Raw genomic sequence first — 12,980 nt, forward strand, 5'->3', positions numbered from 1 at the left:
AGACAGACGAGAAGTAATAATGGGCCTTCTTACAACAAGAAATTGATCACCCACTTGGAAACATCTAAGACGAACCTTCTTATTAAAAGATCGAGCTAGACGAGCTTGATAACATTCCAGACTTTGTTGGGCCTCTAGTCTTTTTTCGTCAAGAGCCTCCAATTCTTCAAGGCATAACCGAGCATTTTCTTCATCAGTGAGCCCTTCTTGAATGGCAAGGCGCAATGACATGATTTGACGCTCAAGTGGAAGAACTGCTTCAACTCCATAAACAAGAGAATAGGGAGTCACTTGTGTTAGCGTGCGATACGTAGTCCTATATGCCCAAAGAGCCTCTTCCATTCTTTCATGCCAATCTCTTTTAGACTTGGAAATAATTTTTTTCAACAAGTTGCAGAGTGTCTTGTTAAATGGTTCAGCGAGACCATTAGCAGCCGCATAATACATAGAGGAATTGCGTTGCTTGAAGCCAAAAAGATCACATATCTTCGTCATTAACTTGTTATCAAATGGCTTGCCATTATCTATCAATATGTATCGAGGAATACCAAAACGGTAGATAATATTGACTCGAATGAAGTTGGAGACATTCTCTTTCTTTACTTCTCTAAGAGAAACAACTTCTGCCCATTTTGAGAAGTAGTCAGTTGCAGCCAGGATGTACAAATGTCCACCAGAGGACTTAGGCAATGGTCCAACAACATCCAAACTCCAAGCTTCAAATGGCCACGAGGCAATAATTGGGTGCAATACTTCTGGGGTTGATGTATAAAATTCGCATGGAATTGGCAAGCTTTACATCTTTGGACGAAATCCAGGCACTCTTTCACCATGCTTTGCCAGTAATATCCCATCCTTTTTATGTGAAAATGAAGTTTTGGCCCAGATTGATGCGCTCCACATACTCCAGAATGTGCTTCTTGCATAGCTTGAGTAGATTCATCTTCCCTCAAACATTGTAAGAAAACTCCATCGAATGACCGCCTGTAAAGTGTATTTTTATAATAAAGAAAACGAGGGGCTCGTCATCGGATTTCTATTCTTCTTCAAAGGTTTTTTGACAATATTCCATAACACAAATAATCTATTATTGGTTGTCGCCAATCGTTAATTTCAGCTTCCGAAGTGGCGATAACTTGTTAAAATTCTTCTTCATGCTCATCTAGAGGCGGAGTTATCCATCTTTGGCAAACCACAACTTATATTTCATCAGGAGATACTAATGCAGAAGTTAAAGCTGCCAATGCATCAGCCTTTTTATTTTCCTTTCTTGGAACATGTTGAATAGTCACCTTTCCAAGCCACCCTATCATCTTTTAAGCGTAATTGCAGTATGGGATTAACTCAGGCTTCTTTACTTCATAATTACACTTGATTGATCACCAACTTGGAATCCCCAAAAACTTATAATTGCAATTATTTTATATCAATGGTCATCTCAAGCCCAAGTAAGAGTGCTTGATATTCAGCAATATTATTAGAGCAGTGTTGTGTTAGAGTAAAGGAGTACGACAAAACTTCTCCATGGGAAGTGACAAATACCACTCCAGCATCGGCTCCTTCACGATGTGCAGCACCATCAAAATACATCTTCCAAGGTGGCTGAATTTCCACTAGCATTGCGTCTTCATCAGATAATTCATCAAATAACTCCCAATCATTAAGAATTGGATAATTGGCCAAGAAATCTGCTATCACTTATCCTTTTACTGCCTTCTGAGATATATACACAATTTCAAATTATTGAAACTGGAGGTACCACCTTTCTAGTCTATCACTTAAGACAGGCTTGGACATGACAAACTTGATAGGATTCGCTTTAGAGACAAGTTGCATAATATGAGCTTGGAAGTAATGCTTCATCTTCTGAATCGAGAATACAAGTGCCAGACATAACTTCTCAATAGGTGAATACTTGATCTCATTTTGTGTCATCATCCTACTCAAGTAATATAGGGTATTTTCTTTCCCTTCTTTATTTTCTTGTGCGAGAAGTGCTCCTACTGACCTTTCTTGTGCTGCAATGTATAAAATCAATGGTTTTCTAGGTATAGGAGCTACAAGTACTGGAGGTTTCATCATATAAGACTTTATGTTCTCAAAAGCATTGGTACAAGCTTGGTCCCATTCAAAAGGAACATCTTTCTTCATAAGGCAACTGAATGGTTGACATCTCCTAGCTAGATTTGAGATAAACCTCCTAAGATATGCTAATTTCCCTTGCAAGTTTTTCAACTCATGAATATTTTTTGGCTCAAGAATCTTTAAAATAGCATCTATCTTATCTTGGTCAATCTCAATTCCTCGATGTCAAATAATAAAACAGAGAAACTTTCCCGAAGTAACTCCAAAGGCACATTTTAAAGGGTTCATTTTGAGTTGGTATCTTCAAAGTCGTTCAAACACCATTCTCAAATCTTGCAAGTGGTCATCACTCTTCTTTGATTTCACCACTAAGTCATCGATATAACACTCAATATTTTTATGAAGTATGTCATCAAAAAAATTCTGCATGGCTCGTTGATAAGTGGCTCCAGCATTTTTTAAATCAAAAGGCATTTCTTTGTAGCAATATATACCTTTAGGAGAGCGAAATGCAGTAAGTTCTTCTTCCCTTGGTGCCATACGAATTTGATTGTATTCAGATAAACCATCCATGAAAGACATTGCCTTGTATCCAGTTGTAGCATCAATCATAAGCTCAGGGATTGGAAGAGGAAATTCATCCTTAGGGCATGCATTATTAAGATCTCTAAAGTCAACACAAACTCATATTTGGCCATTCTTCTTTCTTACAGGTACAATGCTTGAAATCTATGTAGGATATTTGACTTCACGAATGAAACCTGCTTCAATGAGCTTGTTAACTTCAGTTTTGATTAAAGGAACCAGTTCAGGTCTAAAGCGATGTTGTGCTTGTTTAACAGGACGAGTGCCTCGTTTCACAGCAAGACGATGAACTACAACTTTAGGGTCTAATCCTGGCATCTCTTTGTAACTCCAAGCAAATACATCCCTAAATTCCATAAGAAGCTCAATATATTTCTTCTCTTCATCGTCATCCAGTGAAGCACTTACATATGTAGGCCTTATATCATCATCAACCCCAAGATTTACTTCCTCCAATGCATCAATAGTATTCTTTATCCCTTTCTCGAGTTCAGGTGGCGCATCTTCAGCATCCTCATCTTCTTGAGGATCACCATCATTAAAAGATATGTGATAGCATGCATGAATATCAACAAACCCATCATCAATTTTTGCATATAGTGGAGTACTTTCTTCATCACAAATTGTGATGTGATTTGATGATCCCACACTTTCTTCATCTTCATCTCGCTCCCTAGTATGAACTATGGTATGAGTTCTTGCTCTCAGGACATCTCCACATGAAACTACAAGTTTTATTTCTCGCCTTATTCTAGAAGGGATCAAACTGGACCAATTCTTGGGTGAATTATGCTCCCGAGCATGTACCCGTTCTTCCATTGTTCTATAATTTCCTTGGCGCTTGTATTTCTTCTTCATTGGTCCCAATCGATCAAACACTGAAGTTTTTGGAGTTGATTCTATTAGCTGATCAGATGCAGAAATATTAGGAGTCATGCCACTAAGTCGATCAAACACAGAAGGCTTCTTGTTGAACATCATCAGTTCTTCCACAGGGGTAATGTAGTTGATGCTCATCCTTTTTATAGAGATTCGAACTGATGATGGTTGTTTGTAACCCAAGCCTTCGCGCGATTGCTTGACATCATACCCTCTCTCTATCATCATCCTTTGAGTTGGATTTAGGCCATGATTTACCCTTTTAATAACTTCATTTGGAAGCTTCCCTACTTTAGAAGCTTTATTGAAATTGTATCCCGCTTTCACCAACAACTTATATGTATTCGGGTCAAAACCCTCATTTGTACGCTTTTTAGGAAGTGATTCATGTGAATCATGATTCGATGGTCTGACAAATCCTTGTATCATTTTTGAAGGTGATTTGATTGCATCAATTTGCTTGATAGGGAATGTCAACTTGCTACTCTGCAACTCAGAGGGTGGGATCTTGACTTTGTTTGTATTTGGGACATAGTGAGAAATAGGAATCATTCTCTTACTTGAAGATGCCTCACTTATCTTAAGTACTTTACTCATGTCTGAAAGCATTTTACTCTTTTCAATCATGACCCTCGCATTATCAGGTGCTACATTAACCTTTTTTGTAATGTCAGCAGGTATCGCATTATCAACTTTGACTTCTTTTGAAACATGATTCTTTAAGTAGAATTTTGCATCAGCAAAGTGCGCTTCTATCTCGATGAAAGGTTCATCATCAGCAACTATCTTCTTTTGAACCCCATCTTCAAAGTATTTGAAACATTGATGGTAGGTGGACGGCACCACTTTGTTCTCATGTATCCATGGCATTCCTAACAAAATATTATACGAGGTCTTTGAGTCAATAACATGCATCCATGCACTCGAACGCATATCTCCCATCGTTATATCTAATTTGACAGCACCAATGGCTCTCTGCCCCCCTTGGTTAAATCCTTGAATCATTAGACGACTTTCAGACAGTTCATTTATTGGGATTCCAAGTTCCTTCACTGTACGAATAGGAAGAATATTGACCCCAGATCCATCATCCACCATGATTCTATTTACTTTATGTCCATGCACAAAACCTACCATATATAAAGGACGATTATACAACTTTTCACGTAATAAAAGATCATCATTAGTGAATGTAAACTTCGCATCACAAATGTCCACTTCTTCAGAGTGAGGCTTTAGAGGGCCTTCATGTGATGGAAGTAATGATGGCGATAAGCTTTCTCCCATTGTCTCTTCTTTACCAATGTTACAACACGAGGCCTTGGTGTCATAATGAGAAATATTTTCACGAAACCAACTTGGCAAGAATTCCTATAATGTCACCGGAGGACGTTGCTTTTGATAGTAATTTCCCCAAATTCTTGACTTCTTTACATTCTTCTTTACCCTTTGAGTTTTAGGTAGTTTCTTCATATTTGCTCTTGTCACTTGCTTACTTGGTTCTCTTTGCAAGCTCGTTTTACAACGTCTTTGTCGTGTCACTAAAATCCATCCTTTATCATCAGCATAAGCACTGCAAGATTGGTTTTCCTCTAGAGGTTTATCTTCCCTTATTACTTCATTCATCAAAGGAACAAGCGATGATGCATTAACATCTATTGGTTTGAAGTCACCAAATTTAATTATTTTTGGTGGTGATGTGGCTAGGTCATCACCACTATCATATATTTCGACAAAGTTGCAAAGAACTATGGGGTCGAGTGAACCAAAAGTGATAGAGACTTGATTTGAACTCTCCTTCTCGTCTTCAAGCAATATCTTTCCTTCACGGGCCAAGTCCATGATCTTTTCCTTAAAGATAAAACACTTTTTGATAGAATGGCCCATCAAACGGTGATATTTGCATTAATTTGGATCATTAGTCCTTCCAACCTCATCTAGACGCTTCATTTCAGGTAGCTCAAAGAGTTTTAATGCCAAAAGCTCTTCAAAAATTGCTGGAATATCTGAGTCCAAGAAAGGATACTCTTTTGCCTGCATTTCCTTCAAAGTCAGCTTTCTACCAGCATTATTCTGAAAAGTCATGGTCTTCACCCTTTGATTCTTGCTTAGATTTGTAGCCACTTTCAAAGGTACGGCATTAACATTCATCGACTCCTTATTTCCAAGATTAGGTGCCGATTTTCCTCCTTTCTTTACCTCCATTTTGTCTTTTCCCTTGCGAGGCCCATAAATAAGTGGTCCTTCAATCCCGCTTGTAGACATGCTCAACTCCATATCATGAGCACGTGTGGCTAGTTCCTTAAATGATTTGGGTTTAATATCCTATTGGATATAACGAAGTCCCCAACGCATTTCTTGAATATACATTTCTATTCCGGAAGTTTCACTAAGCCTATCCTTACAATTGAGGCTTGCATTTCTCCATCGGTTGATGAACTCAATGACAGGTTCATCTTCCCATTGACGTGTATTTGTGAGTTCAACCATGCTCACAGTACGCCTTGTGCTATAGAAACGATTGAGAAATTCATGCTTAAGTTGTTCCCAACTATCAATAGAGCCTGCCTCGAGATCCATATACCAGTCAAAGGCATTCCCTTGTAAGGAGCGCACAAATTGCTTGATCAGATAATCTCCATATGTTCTAGCATTATTGCAAATTTTAACAAAATGGGCAATGTGTTGCTTTGAATTTCCCTTTCCGTCAAATTATTGAAATTTTGGAGGTTGATAACCTGCAGGCATCTTTAAAACATCGATTCTTGAAGTGTATGGCTTTGCATACGTAAATAATGACTTTGAAGACATGTCATACTTATTTTTGATGGTTCCCATAATGAAGTCCTTTAGTTGATGAATGGAAATTCCTTCTTCAGCAGATACTTGCAGCTCATCACCCATATTTATTTGCTTTGCAACTGAATCTCCCTTTTCTTGTATCATCGGACCTTTTCCAGGTGCATGACTTGAGTCCCCCTCCATAACATTCTCAACTCTGTCTGTCAACTTGACAATTCGATTATCCTGATCGTGCACATATTTTGTTAGACCTTCAATTGCTTTTGTCAAACTTGCCTGTTGTTCTTCAACAGTTGAGGCGTTAGTTATCATCGCTTGGATGGCTATTATGGATGATGGAGCAAAGCATGAATTTTCCCTCAAACTGAAATTTGTCTGAAACAAGTTACGTAGAGTGACTGGGGCAGATCTAGTGATCAAGACGTCATCTTCATCTTGAATAGTGCAATTCCTTGTGTTAAAAGGACTAAGTCGAGCCAACGTCTTTTCAACAATATCAGCTATATTCTCTCCTTCTTCTAATTCATTTGGAAAGAATCTTGCCCCCTTTGAAGATGAAGGATCAAAAATAGGAACCGATGCGGACGACACTTGGAGTGCTTGTTGTCCTAGCAAGTTTGCTCTGTTCCTAGTGATGGGTCCCAAACTTCCCCTAGTCGCATCCAATATGTTCTCCACCTCAGAGGAGAACTTGGAATCAGTAGCCTTAGCAATAATAGCCATGGAGTCAAACTTTTTAGATGCCATTTTAAGTATTCTTGAAGTTTGATGACCAATGTAAAGAGATGAGAGGTAGAGATGGTCCTACTGGGCGTGCCAAAATTTGTAAACAACAAATTTTCGAGCCAAAAAAAATAAACAATCAAGATCGGAAAATTGGAGTAACAAAGCGTAATATTTGATTTCAAAACGTAGTGCGTGTTACAATCTCTATGATAATTCTCTGATTCTTCAAATAATATGAAACACGTTGAACTTGAATTTGATTTAGAGTCAAGGGCTTGAATAACTTGATCTTGAATCTTCGTCTTCAAATTTGGATTTGAATTATTCGTCACAAACACTTGTATGATTATGACGAATAGTAAATATGAACAAGTAACTTGATCTTGATCTTCTTGATATTTTTCTTCGTTCTTGATCTTGAACTTGAACTTGAATTTGATTACTTAAACTTTGTAGATTTGTAGAGAATTTGCGGTCTTTGATCCACGAGCTCTCTTCTTGCTTCTTGTTCTTGAAAAAAAAAAACCTCTGAGAATAATGAGGACCTTTATTTATAGTTGTAGGGAGTGATATGAGGTGTGATTTGATTGGTTGGTTTGAACTGACCAATCAGATTTCTTTGGTGAAGAGTGTTAATTTGATTGGTCAGAACATGTCACATATACACGTGGCATTATTCTAGTGACTCATTTAATTTGACTCAGATTGTCACATAACTTTGACACGTGGCATTATTTTAGTGGCTTATTTAATTTGACTTAGATTGCCACATAACTTCGACACGTGGCATGATTTTAGTGGCTTATTTAATTTGACTTAGATTGCCACATAACTTCGACACGTGACATGATTTTAGTGGCTTATTTAATTTGACTTAGATTACCATATAATTTTGGCACATGGCATGATTCTAATGGCTCATTTAATTTGACTTGGATTGCCACATCATTTGAATTATTTTTTTGAATTTAATATAGTCCAAATTAATTTACGGATTTAAATCCAATATAATTTTAATATTTACAATACTATCTCTCCAAAAGAAGTTGCACAGTTTTTCATATTCATCAACTTGAAAAGAATAATAGAAATTTGAGTCCTCTGATTGCAAATCATATTTCTCTTATGTGTCTGTACGAAGTTATGAGCATCTTTCTCAATAAATTTTGTGTTTTCAATTCCACCTGATTCATTTTAAAGGTATCGAACAACATTTCTTTGTGCGAATACCAGCATTAATCATAGAATCAAAAATATTTTTAGTAGCACTTGTAAGCTTTCGATCAAACTGTATGAAATGTCATAAATTGTCTTCAATCATGGAATGACTGTGCTCATCACTAAACTCACATACTTTTCATAAGCCATTTGAAATTTTAAACTTTATACGAGCCAAACAACCACATCTATATTCTAATTTTTGTTGCTTTCTTTCTTGAAAAGGAGAAAGCTTATCAGATTATCCTTGACAAAAATAAAAAATAAGCATCTTGCCATTTCGTTATTTATATTATGAGTCTTTGGACCTTTTTGAATATTAAAATCTTTTTCCACAACATATGAATTGTAATAATTCCTCTTCTGAATCAAATTTCATACCAATCGTAAATACAAATTTTTTGTTAATGTTATAATGCGTTTATGTGGAATATTCTTGATCATTTATGTTATGATCTACAATTACAATGTTTGGATAATAAGTATCAAAACACAAAGAATAAATAAAACATAAGTTAAATTTATTTAATAAAGAACCTCTATATTTGAATTAAGAAAATTTCAAAGAAGTGAGATATTGGCTTTTTGATAAGAAATTAATTTATCAAAATTTACATTCTCCATCCCTGATTTGAAACACAAACAATTTGTATAAAAAAATATAGCATTAAGAACTCTCAAAACTATCTTAGTATTGACATATTTTTCTTTTGTGATATTATAAATTAGTATTATATTATAACTTGAAATATGTACTGAACCATTACTAATTTTGGTGGGATCAATAGTTAGAATAAAAATAATATCAAACTTTTGTGCTGATCTTATTTTTATTTTCTAACAAATAATATTTTTATGTTGACATAATGTTCAACAAGTCATGAAGGTCATACATATTAGTAATAATGAATATATCAAAAATGTTCTGCATAGGAGAGCACAATTTGGATATTTCTATAAAGATAGAAGAAACATTTTGCTTTCAAGTCACGTATAACATATTTATGTTGATAATGTATATGTATCAAAACAAGATTCATTGATAAGTAACTTTTCTTTTTTCTTTTTCTTATACGTTGAAAAAATTGGCAAGACAAGTAATTGCACAAATTTAAATAACAATAATAAGAAAAAGCATTAAAAAAATTGATATATTTATTAAATTTAGAGTAGAGAGTGTCTTGTTATTATAAAAAGAAAAGAATAACAAAAAAAACAATAGATTTATTACATGTAGAGTAGAGAATTTCTTGTATAGAATTGGTGTTTCTTTGAGGAAGAAAGTGAACAGTTATATTGTATCTTTGATTTTGTGAGATGTGATCGGTAAAGTACCTATGAAGGAGGGAAAATGACTTCTCGTTCCCTCCATTTCTTTTTTACTGTGCACTTTTCCACTTTCAATACTATATTTTCGTTTGTTATTTGACGTGGATCCCATGATTTTCTTTTAATTTTCATTCAAATTTTACATTCTCTCACCTTTTAGTCTCTTTTATAACATTGAATAGTAAATTGAACCCGACAATTCACGTGTCAAAAAGTTAGTGAATTTTTATACAAGTTTTATTGGTTGTACCTCGATTAGAATAAATTTTTTCTTACAGTCACCAACACCACTATCAATCGTCATCATTATGACAGTCATAACAATATCAATCACCTCTATCATCATAACTATCACCATCTTCATTACAAACCATTAACAACAACTATTACCATTATCACCATCACTATAAACTATCTTCGTCATCATTAGTAAGTTTTATTTTTTTAATCAAACAATAATTTTATTTATTAATTTTTAAAATATTTTATTAATTTTTATTTAAATCATATTTTTATTATGTACATATAAATAAATTTGTATATACAGATATTAAAAATAAATAATCTTAATCATTCTTTTTTAAATTTTAAAACAACATCTTATTCATTTAAATTGAAACCTCTAAATCTTAATCAAAATAAATGAGGATATTACTCATATTACAGACCATTTCGAGTGAAGTTACAAAAATATGAGGCTAATTTGTCGAGTTACTGATCCATTAGGGGTCGTTTGGTGTGAAAGATAAAAGCAAATAATCCCGCAATTAAATTATAGTGGCACTTAAGTTGGTGTTTGGTTGGCAAGTTCGGAATAACTTATTCCGGAAGTAATAAATAAATCGGAATAAGTTATCCCTCCTCTTAAGTGGTATGCTAATCCTGAAATAACTTATCTCGGGATAAAATAGATAAATGACAAATATATCCCTTTATATGATTTTTATACCTCACTTTTCACATTTATATATATTTACATTATTTTTAATACAATATATAACAACATTCACTCCTTATTTTTATGATAATTCTTCATATTTTTCTATTAAAAAATTACACTATATAATATAATTTTTATTTAACTAATTCTTATATTTATTTATATTTTGATTTCTCATAAATTCTTTTTTTACTTTAACAAGTTTAAAATAAAATTTTTATTTTTAAATTAAATAAGAAGAAAATTTTATTTTTAAATACATATGGGCATCATGGAAATGCACACATAAAAATATTTAAGGTGAAGAAGATAAAAATTTTATTTTAAGAATGAACATTGAATAATTAAAGATCATAAAAATATATAAAAAATTAAATAAAGTGAATGATATTTTTATAAACAAACAACTTATTCTTAAAATTTATACAATACATATTATTTTGAATATAACAAACCAAACACTCAATAAAAATAGAGTAAATCACCTAAATGTACAATATTCAAAAAATATTTACCACATAGAGTAACATAATTATTTTAACCATATATAGCAAATTGTTTCTTCTAAAACTCTCCCCCGCTATTTTCTCTTCCCCTGTTTCTCTCCAAATTTGCTACATCAATATTCTCTCCAATCTTCTCACCCATATTCTCTCCAATCTTCTCACCCATAATTTTCTCCAAAATTAGGGCAATACTTAGCTTCATAGCTTCTCAACCATGACTTTCTACAACATTTGTACTCCAATTTTGGAATTAAGTGAAGTGTATTCGGTGGAATCTCACTTCTCAGAAGAAAATTTTTTGTTCTTCATAGTCAAAAAGAGGAAGAAGCAAACATGAGCAACGAATAGTACGATATTCAACAATATTCATGCGAAATTTTCTCCATAATTTTTCATTTTTATTACTGATTGTCATTTCTTTCATTTTTCATTCAAATTTAATTCATAATGCAAGTTTCAGTTTGATAACACTACTGAAACACATCACTGAAAGCTTTTTCATTAGCTACAATTTTCATTCGTCTCAATTTCTCTTCTAATTCAACTTTAGTGTGTATGTAATTTATTTTTAGTTAAAGTCTAATTCATTTTTGTGTTCTATGGATTACTGGAGGTTTTTTCAATAGCTACATTTTTCATTCGTGTCTAATTCTCTTCTAATTCAACTTTAGTGTGTATGTAATTCATTTTGTGTTTCTATAGATCATTGAAGGTTTTTTCATTAGCTACACTTTTCATTCGTGTCTAATTCTATTCTAATTCAACTTTAATATGTATGTAATTTATTTTTCATCCAAGTTTAATTCATTTTTCATTCAAGTTTAATTTATAATGCAGGTTTCAATTTGATAACACTACTGCAAAACTTTAACATTAACGTAGCTATGTATTGCATTATAAAAAAGAAGAAGATATATTTTACATGAACAAAAAACTATATTAAAAGTATATTTTACATGAACAAAAATCATCTTAAAAAAGATAGCACAAAACAATTTTCAAAACCTAACTAATACATCAGTTATAAACTGTTTTTAGACAACATAGTTTTCATAGACATTTTAACTAATAAAACTACATTTATTTATGTGGTCTTTCGTCTTCACTTTGAAGATTACTCTTTTGCTTCTTCACTGTATATTCTCATAGTAGAGCCCAAACCTCTTCCGGAGACTGTCTGCACTTAGTTGTTTATTTGCAATATCCTGGTCATTGCTCACTAACTGCGCAAATGCAACCACAAAAACTCCACAGTCCCTACAAAATTTAACTAAAAGATTGAGAGTAGAAAAAATTAAGACACCGTCTAAGTAAAGTTATTGAACTATAAAGTTTAATGCTCAATCACATTTCATCTCTTTAGTCAAGGCATTACTTAGATATATGTGATTTGACAGCTCGATCGTACTTTGCTACAAATTCGAAAGAAATCTAACCTTGGCAAGAGGAAATGGAAGTTTCGGTCACATTCTCTGACCTGATAACACATCCAGGAGCCCTACGGTTGTGATCACTCCTTAACCACCCCGGTTGATGCATAACATCCACCCTTATAATAAGTGAAGATGAACTTTCAAAATTGGGATACATCACTCCTAACTGCATTCACTCCTTATTTTTATGATAATTCTTCATATTTTTTTATTAAAAAATTACACTATATAATATAATTTTTATTTATAAATTTATTTAACTAATTCTTATATTTATTTATATTTTGATTTCTCATAATTTATTTTTACTTTAACAAACTTAAAATAAAAATTTTATTTTAAAATTAAATAAGAAGAAAATTTTATTTTTAAATACATATGGGCATCATGGAAATGCACACATAAAATTATTTAAGGTAAAGAAGATGAAAATTTTATTTTAAGAATGAACATTGAATAATTAAAGCTTGTAAAAAA

At 33.2% G+C, this 12,980-nt stretch overlaps 1 pseudogene; it reads right to left on the bottom strand.

Annotated features, from left to right (window-relative positions):
- Window positions 1-8,919, bottom strand: part of LOC129872758 (protein FAR1-RELATED SEQUENCE 5-like) — a 32,925-nt pseudogene extending 24,006 nt beyond the window's left edge.
- Between the last annotated feature and the right edge of the window lie 4,061 nt (window positions 8,920-12,980).

This window comes from Solanum dulcamara, chromosome 2 (assembly GCF_947179165.1).
Source record: "Solanum dulcamara chromosome 2, daSolDulc1.2, whole genome shotgun sequence".
Classification (NCBI taxonomy): domain Eukaryota; kingdom Viridiplantae; phylum Streptophyta; class Magnoliopsida; order Solanales; family Solanaceae; genus Solanum; species Solanum dulcamara.